Genomic DNA, 9,743 nt, shown 5'->3' on the forward strand with positions numbered 1-9,743 from the left:
ATTCTACCCCTGCCCACCTCACAAAAACCATAGCACCCTGGGGCCTGCCTCCTCCCACTGCCTGTTTCCGGTGAATGCTTCAGGTCACACTATGGAGATAGTTGATCTTTTTCAGGTAGCACTGCCTTTAACTGAGTATGGCTTGGAGTGAAGAGAAGCAGTATTCTTCCCTGTAGACATCTTCACCTTCCCTCCCTCTTGGTATCTAGGCATCTGTAATGATGGTCACCACCTCCAAACATTGCAGCAAAGCACGAGATGTGGCATGCAATAAAATGTTGAACCATCCTGTAAATCCTGGTGCTGCTCAAGCATCATATACTTGTCTAGAACAAGAGAGAGACTTAGGCAAACAGTTGTAGCAGGCTCTCCTGTGTCTGTGTTGGAGTTGTGTTTTCATCCCAGCTCTGGAGTAGCTCTCACTGCTCTAGTGTGTTTGCACAAGGAAATCCTTGTAGAGTAACACCTTGGTTTTCTGTTCCCAGGGAAACCCCGTTTTCCAGGTGGCTTGTGCTTCACTTGGCCTTAGAAACAGTTACATGCTTTTCCTGTAACATGGTGGTGGGACAGTAGCACGTCCAAGGTCATCTGACCTCCTGCAGACAGAGCATCTGGAGTGCCTGAGGAATATTGAGGTAGTATTGCTTGGTTACCTCAGGCAGGTTCTTGTATAAATAAAAGTTATTTTGTGTTTGTTTCTCCTTCCATATGGAGGGATCCCAGATTGCTCAACAAATCTTGCAGGAGGATCATTTTATCTACCAAGCAAAAGCAAGTGCTCGTAGGCACACTGTGTGGGGCAGCCTGTAGCCCTGTGAGATACCATAGGGCAGGGGGTGAGCAGGGTGAGGGGACATCCATGTTGGGCAGGTTTTTAGGCTGGCATGGTCAGCAGTGGCGTGCCCATCCCATAAAGATGCACATTTTTCTTCATAAGGAGCACAGCTCCTGCAGACTCGCAGCCTGCCTTCCCGCACAGCTGCTGAGTAGCACTGGGCCCTGGGGGCAAAGCCTCCCTGGGGTGGCTTGTCCAGGGTCACCTCTGAGATGCTTCAGGCACTGCACCCAGGTGGGGTGTGTCCATCCTCTGTGGGAACAGAAACAGGTTGGTGGGCCTTATGCCATGCTGTGGCACTGCTGCCCCACTACCCCTGGCTCGCACAGCCCTCTCTGAGCAGCCTGCTTGGGTCTGAATGTCAGCTATTGCTATGGGGCTTCTGCAGGGATGCGGTGTCTCACCAGAGCCCTGCCATTTAGAGCATCAAACTGTTACTAACCCCTTAGCAGCTCTGGAAATAGGTGATAACTTTCAATAATTTGCAGCAGCTGGGCACACTGTCCCCTCTCTGTCACACACACACTGTGCATGCTGTGTGTAGGAGAGGGAAGGTGGTGGTGCCACTGTCTCCTCCACTTGTGGTCCCCAGTTAAGGACCTGCTCCCAGACCCTGGTGGGCACCTCTGTGAGTTGTGGAGACTGAAGTCCTGTCTGTAGAGGTGGCAGGGTCTTGCTCACAGCCTGCTCGTTAGCTGATGTCGGGGGTGTGTGACATGGCCATGTGCCCATTCCAGCTTGTGCAATAAGCCCTTAGTCACCCAAACCCCTCTCCAGAGACCATTAGGGTCCCTTAGCAATTTTAAATTGCTTTTAGCCTTGACCAGCCTGAGAACCTACAAGGAAAAGCTTTTTTACAGCAAATAACGCACATCCACTCCCAAGTTGGTTGTCAAATTGTGCTATTCCTAGGTGCAGGAAGGTGATTGGGAACAGTCAGCATGAGTTTACCATAGCAGTTTGTGGCTGACTAACCTGATTGCTCTCTGTGATGAGATGCTTGATTTGGTAGCCGTGGAGAGAGCAGCGGATGTCATTTACCTTGGCTTTCAGTTTTTGACATGTTCTTCTATAGCATCCTTATGGCCAGGCTGGGGGCATATGGCCTTGATAGGTGACTGCAAGATGGATTAAAAAACTGTCTGGTCTGCCAGGCTGAAAAAATGGTGGTCAGTGATTTGAGGTTTAGTGGGTAGCCAGTTCCTAGTCACAACCTTGAGGGGTTGATTTAAGGCTGGAACAGTTCAGCATCTTTGTCCGTGCCAGGGATGATGGGGTGATGCACAGCCCTGCCCCAACGAGTCCATGGGACCATGGTCCGAGGGGAAGGTTGGCACACTGGAGTGTGGGTTGCCAGCTGCAATGGGCTCATTGCGCATGACCTCAGTGTGCAGCAGAAATGGGCTGACAGGGGCCTTGGGAAGCTGGGCAAGAGAAACACAGGTCTGGTACCTGGGACAGGGACAGCCGCTGTCCTGGCGTGGGCCGGGGGCCAGCTGGCTGGGAGTAGCTGTGCAGGGAAGGAGCTGTGCTGTGGGGAAGACTGCTCGGTTCATGCAGTTTAAACCAGATCGGGATTGAAATGGTGCATTGATTTATCAGCAGTGTATAATTAACCAGCAATCAGTGAGCTGTACAGGGAGGATCAATACCACCAATACAGTGGAGAAGCCAGAGTGCTGTACACCTGTGTGATGCTGATGTTCAACTACAAATTTCTAAGGAAGCGTTTGTCACTGGTACCCGAAAGTTATGCTCACGCATGCAGTTACATGCCCCCATGGTGTTCCTGTTTCAATGGTGGGTGCTGCCCAGGGTGGGCCTGACGAGACCCCCACGGACCTGGTGGTCACTGTGGACGTGAGTCTGCAGCATAGCATGTCTTAAATGTTAGCCTGGTAAGTCACTGCTGCTGACTTGGGTTTTTGCAGGCAGTGGCAGAGGTTTATTCCCTTTAAAGATGGAAGCAGCTCTGGCCATCTCTGGCATGTCAAGGGAAGGTCTTTCTGGGCTGCCCACCTTCTCCCCTGCTTTGGGGGATGTCCTGGCAAAGGCGGTGAGCTAGAGTTTCCCACCCAATGTCCGTTTTGTGCCTTTTTTTTTTTCTCTCTGGGACAGGTGAGTGCTCTTAGATGCTGACCAGCCGGGGTGTTGGTTATTACACACGTAGCAGAAGTCCCAGGGAGAGCACAGCCCGAGGTAGCAGCTTATATCCCAGTGTGTGTCCCTTAGCATGATGGCTGCGTGTAATATGTACTCACCACATGTTGCTGATTCTCCATCTGCACTGCTGTATGCAGATGATGTTGGCTGTCAGAATCGCCAAGGACACGCAGCAACATGCTCTCCTGGTGATCTCTTGCTTTGACCTTCAGGTGGTATTTCTAAATTTTTGAGGTTGTGGGACAGAAGCAAGTGCCACCATGCTGTGCCATTGTGTGAAACTGGCTGGAGCCCAGCAGTGGTGACCCCAGAGCAGGTTTCTTTTCCAGACACTGGTGTTGTGGCAGATTTGGCAGAAAATGAGAAAAAGCAGGAGAAACATTCCAGAAATAATAGTGGGGAAAAAAAAGTGCTAATGATAAGGAGAAGAGAAGCACCATTTTCTTGATCTCGGATAGCATGTGTTTCATGCAGAGTGACTCAACAGCCAGCCTTGGCTGTCTTTCAACCCTGATCTCTGGTTGAATTTATTTTTTTCTGTTAATGTTCCATTTTAAATAGTGTAGTCCTCTGAGGGCCTGAGCTGAAGCCTGTTACATGTGATAGAAATACTCGCAGTTAGAGCGGGTGGAGGGAGCTGTGTTAACTGCCTCTTTGCTAGTATTTGCTGTTTTGTTGGCAAAGTTGTTTTGATGTAGTTTTGAATTAATTGGTTGGAAGAACAGAAGCCATGCAGTCATGGCAGCTTATTTAAAGCTTCCCTTCTCAGGCAGTCCAGGTGTCTCTAGATGGCTATGTGCCATGAGAGCATATCAGTAAATAGCCATGAAATTGGGCTATTTACATGAGATTTTAATCAAGGTCTGCCAGGACTGGAGTGCAAGTAAGCACTGCAATATTTAAGTCCTATATGGAGTGGAAACACTTTCTTTTTCTATCTAAGAGGGTGTGGAGATTTCACAGATCTACAAGTTGAATGTGTGAAATATTCTTCGGGAACTTCAGTTTTTTTGGTGTTTCTTTGTGAACAATGGAATAAAAGGGCAGATTCAGCTGCATGGCATTTTTGTTTCTTGCAGTGACTTGGAAGCACAATAGGAAGCAAGGAGAAGATATGGTAAATTGTAATCTCTACCATTAGGAGCCTTTCCTGCAATTGTTCCTGCTCTCCCTGGGTTTCAGTGGGAGCAGGAATTTGGCTTTTCCACTGGCTTTCTGTGCCTGGATGGAGATCAGGAAGTTTTTTCTCAAGCAGCTGTAGCTATGTACTTCGGTCATCAGAGGGGTTAAATCTCAGTGATCAGAGTTGGAAATGTGACATTGGAGATTGGATATAGCATCCCATTTTGCTGGTACACTGATAACAGAATCTTATCAGCCTGCCACTCTTATTTGATTACTAACACTTGCTGCTGCAGAAACTGAGAGGGAGAGATGGGAAGTGGCTATTGATTGGCAATCAATAGGGACGGAGGTGCTTTCATCAGCCCCAGGGAAGGTGGCACATTCACCTGCTGATTGCAGCCTGCAAATCCCAGAGGGGATGTGCTGGGTATTGGCATGGCAGCTTGTTGCAGTTATCAGACCAATGCTAGAAGAAATCAGTCTTGAAATTAGTGCTTTTGGCAGTGCCCCTGTGTAAGCTGTGCCATCCGGTGACAGAGCCACCAACACCCCAGCCTAAGGTTAGCAGCATTGGCTGAATTCATCAAACATGCCCTGGGAGAATGGAGAACAACTGGGTTTTGTGCAGTGGGGCTGGCTGTGCTCACTGTTTGAATACTGATTCTTCATTAAACAATAGGGGCTTATGCAGTTGGGAATAGGACCAAGCCTCTGTTTTTCTTGAAAGAAGCCAGATGAAATTTTGTATTCTTTTTTCTCTCACTATGTTTCTCTACATATACTCCTATATGCATCTTTTATCTCCTCTGCTTCTCTGGCCCTCCTTCTTCTCTCAATTTGCTTGTACTTTTGTCTCCCAGTACACCTCTGCTTCATATGCTCTAAAAGTCCTTGGAGAAAGGAGCCAGGATTGGCAATTAATGCAAATACAAGAAAAGCTGAGGAACATCATACATAATGTCGGTGTCACCTCCAGTAAGTGAGTTTTTCAACATTAGGAAGGGCGGTACAACCAGTACAGGGAAGTACAGCCCTTTGTATTCAGATACAGACGGGTGCAGATGGTCCCTAACTTCTTGGTGACTGGAAGCTGGAATATGATGGGGAGACCATCATGGTTTCTTCTGCTCTTTCCTGAATTAGACTTGATGCTGGGCAGGGCTGAGCTACCCCCAGCCATTGCTAGTTAGCAATGTAGTAAAGCGCGTGAAGCTGAGCATGGCTGCACTGTGCCCTGATAACCTGCCCCTGTGCAGGCTGCCTGCAGCGGGAGCTGGGCAGGATGCTCGCTGAGGGGATCTGCGGGGGGCACCTCTGTCCCATGGCCTGCTGAGCAAAGCTGCCCGGGGTGGGCATGGGGCATGTCCAGCAGAAAGGGGATTTTGTACAAAATCCTTCCCTGGGATGGAGAGCCACCTTTCTTCTCTTGCGTTCCCCATTTAAACCCAAGAGAGGCTGTTTTTAAAAAATCCTGTTAAGAGAATGTTCTATTTGCGTGATTAAATCCTAGAAGTCAATAATGCCAAGCAGAACATTAATTCTGCCCCCAGTGTGTGTAGTTATAAAATGATATTTAATTACACAATTACAAACTGTTTATCTGATAATCAAATGTATTCTCAGTGTCTTCTACACGCAGAGCTTCATATGTGAAACATCTTGTCGGATTTTTGCAGTCTGCGGTACTCTCACCAATTTAATTATCCTCATCTTATCATGTGCAGCTGAATTGACCTGTGCCTAATTCTCTCTTAATTTTTGCCAGGCCACTGGTATGCATCAGAAGATGTTCCCTTTGCATTAGAAGAACTACAGTGGTGTAAACCAGGCAAAATAAAATGAATTTGTCCCTTGTATAGTGGTTGTCAGCCTTTCTCAATTTTTGGCACCTTCAAAATATTCTAGGGGGATATATGAGCCCCTTTAGAAACATCCGACTTTTGTTTTATAGTGTATAGAGATCTTGTTTTTTGCAGTAACCTTTTGTAAATCCCTCAGGAGCAGTCCTCAGTCTGCCATCAAAATGGCAGGCTGAAAGCCGCTGCTCTAAGCCTTTCAGGCAAAAATTTCCTTCCAAGTCAATGGCTGTCTATTATGCCGTTCACTGTCCATTAGCACTCCGCTTTGGAGGGTGAAACAGTTAACTTTGGAGCTATTTTAGCTGCAAAACTTAGGTGGCCTAAATACGCCTGCAGCGGTTCTCTCTTATTATGTGCTGTTATATTTAATTTCTAGTATGTTGTGTAAGAGCAGTGTATTGCTCTTTTCTCATGAATGACTCTGAGAAGTTCTGTCTGCAATACATGAAGAGGTCTGCTGTACTGAGAGGTATTGCACTTACTGATAGATTGTGGCTTTGTGGTATTTAAATAATGAGATGTGGTTATGTTGTTGATGTCTGTACCATGTGTAAAGAGAATTACGTTTGGGTAAGCACCTCTCTCATGCCATGGGACAAAATTAATTCTGCCATCCTAGTGTTCTTCTTGATACTGCCCCTTAATTTGGTTGATATAGTACATGTGCCAGAACGCTGCTGCGCTAAGACCGCAGGCTCAAGCACTGCTTTACGTAGCAAAATCAAATAATACTTTTTAGTGCGGATCTTTTTTTTTTTTTTTCTTTCAAATGGCTAACTGCAAACATCTTTCTCTTGATTTACTATTGCAGTCTGGAAACAAGTGCTTATCTTAGTGCAACAAAATAATAACATCCAAATGATAATGATAGGCTGGCATGTAGAAATGTTCTCTGCTGGCCAGAGCTGGTGGGGTAGAGCACGGGCACAGTGGCTCGTAGCTATTTTAACACCCTGTATCGATAGCAGCTGTATGCTTGGAGGGGTTGAGTCCAAGCTATGGCCATGCTGCTCTCCAGGAAGCTCATGGTGGCTTTGACCTCTGCCATGAGGATGGATGTGAAGTTTCTGATAGCTGTTACAATATTTGGCTCTTAGTGTAGAGACGAAGATATGCCCAGAAACTGTGGGAAGCATGAAAAAGGAACAAAACTGGATCACGGTGTTACCTGTGTCTAGGTTGGTGGCCATGCACTGAGCACAGTTAGACTCGAGTCTCTCAAAATCAGGCTGGGCCAGTTGTATTTTTATTGACTGAGGGATTGTCTGCAGATGTTAGTTAAAGTCTGTTAAATCCTCATGAGGATGATCTCATTCCCGGGGCCTTACTCTAGCCTAATTGCCTTTGCAGCAAGATTAAGCTGAACTGAACTGAGGTCATGTAGCTTCAGAGCGCGAGCATCCACACAGGGCCTTCTGATGCCTTAACTTCCCACTCCTAATTAATTCAGCTTAATTTTCTCAAGCGTCCCCAGGCATGTGAGCCCTTCCCAGTGTTGCTGGATTGCAGTTTTCTTGTGCGATGTCTGGAGCACCTGCCCTTCCTCCTGCTAAACCTGGAAGCTGGGGGGAGCAGACAGGCTGCAGTAAATCTACAGTCCTCAAAGAAACTGGCAACCACCACTTGGAATCACTGTGTGGGACTGTGCTGCCGCACCGGGACACCCAGGAGAACCCCCAAGCTCTAACAACAGTGGAGCTTCTTGGCAGTTGGTACAGACGCAGCTTGGATTTTGGCCTGATGTGGGTCTGCGCTCCCAGCACCTGCTGGGGCGAGATCCGCCTTTGTTGGCAAAAAAGGAAATTAGACCTTTATTACATCTCTGTTTGCCAGGACTGAGGAGGCTAGTATTAGATATAATTTCTGTTGGGATTTTCTCCCAACAGTGATCCAGTTGAGCATTTTGGCCATGCTTAACAGCCTTATACAATGCAGCTCTAAGGGGTGTAGTTTAGGAAGCAGCTCTGCTCAGTTACTAGCAGTGCCTGTTCGCAAAACAGTGGTGAAAGGGCGTGTGAGGGCACCTAGTCCAGCCCAGGACCAAGGTTCCTAATTTAGCATAAAGTTTGTGCAGTGGTGGTGGTTTGACTGGCTGGTCTTAGTGAGCTGGGAGTGTTCCCAGGGCAGCTAAGGCAGCTGCAAGCAGGAAAATCTGTGAAAATCTGTTTAAATCTGTTGCAAACTTGCCTGTGGCTACTACAGACCTGCCTGGCTGCTTCCCTTTTCCAGCCGTTGCTTTGTAGCGCATAGGATGGTGAAGCTGGCTGCTTCTCCTGGACCTGCCTCTGGTTTGCTGTGCAGCTCTGGGGAAGCCACTTCCCTGCTCTGGGTCTCAGTTTCTCCATATGCAAAGCAGGGGTGCTCTAGCAGCCATTACCTCTTCTGGTGCTGCATTGTCATGGAAAGTCTCTTGTCCTGGGTCTTGTCCCTGGTCACCACTTCTTCCACTGCTCTGTTCCTGGGAAGCCCAGAGCAGAATGTCTCTGCCCTAACAGGGGACATGTAGGAATGGTCAGAGTGATTTTTTTTTTTTTTTTTTTTTTAAGACTGAAACCAAATCAGAAGAGACTGCTGCCTTACCAGCCTGCCCAGCTGTAGGTAGGGATGAAGCTGAAGGCATCTGTCCCCCATTCAGTGTCAGTATGGCAGGGCACTGGCTTCAGCAGAGCTCCATGTAGGGGCAGGTCCTTACACACATCCCACAGCATGGGCTGAGGTCAGGGGAATGCAGAATCCAAAACTCATGTAATGCAGGGTATCTTCAGTGTCAGGGTCCACACAGGACTGAGCATCTCTTCCTTCTGGGGACCAAATAGGTTTTTCAAGTGCGTTCATTGAACTGCACATTAGCTCGCAGCTTAGCATTTTTCAGTAGTAATGCAGCAAACTATCACTTGGCGTTGGACTGAATGGAGTGAAATCACCTGCTACATTATGCTTCTGGCTCTAATATATTTATTTGTATGTTAAGCATAGAAGAACATTTTCTTTCAGATAGAAGGGAAGATCCTTTAAACTTTCAGGGTACTGCCAACTCAGCCATCTCAATACTGTATTTCATAAAGAAATGTTTGAACAACTGTCTAAATGTTTCTACCTGTGTTATAAATCTCATTGTGTGTAATTAAAACATGTAACTTTTGAAATCTGAGTTACTTCTCATCTCTCGCATGAGGTCATGTGCTACTGCATACCTTCCCCTCTCTCCTGGTACAGATGCTGCCAGGCTTGGACATGTCCACAGGTGTGAGGTGTCTCTTGATAACTGGAGTAAAGTTAATGGGCTTGTTCAAAGCGGTAAGGGGAGAACAGTCTTTTCTTCAGACAGAGGCTTGATCAATAGGACCATTTCTTTGCTGAGGGACTACATTTGTGCTTGGTTTAAAATAGACAGCTAGACAGAGTAAGCAGAGACTAATGTGGTAACTTGAAGTCTTGTGAAAATTCCTGTGGGGTTTGGGGTAAATTCTCCCCAGCAGGCAGGGGTCCTGCTCTAGCCCCTGAGATGTGTCCCTTCCCCATGAGGTGTGGTGCTGGAAGAGTGATGGGGAGTGGTGCCCTGGCTCCTCCAGCCTTGGTAGCTGGCTTTCCCAGTGTGGCAGTGGGCTTCTCCCACTAGAGGTGGGCTCGGTGGCTGTGGAAGAGCTGTCAGCACGATGCTGACTACATGGCAGGGTGTGCTTCCCTAGCGGTGCTGTACACAGAGCCATGGGGGGTGTGATGGATACAGTATTTGAAAATATAATTGTCCTTTCCCTCCA

This window comes from Pterocles gutturalis, unplaced genomic scaffold, assembly GCF_000699245.1.
Source record: "Pterocles gutturalis isolate BGI_N339 unplaced genomic scaffold, ASM69924v1 scaffold14944, whole genome shotgun sequence".
Taxonomy (NCBI): Eukaryota; Metazoa; Chordata; class Aves; order Pterocliformes; family Pteroclidae; genus Pterocles; species Pterocles gutturalis.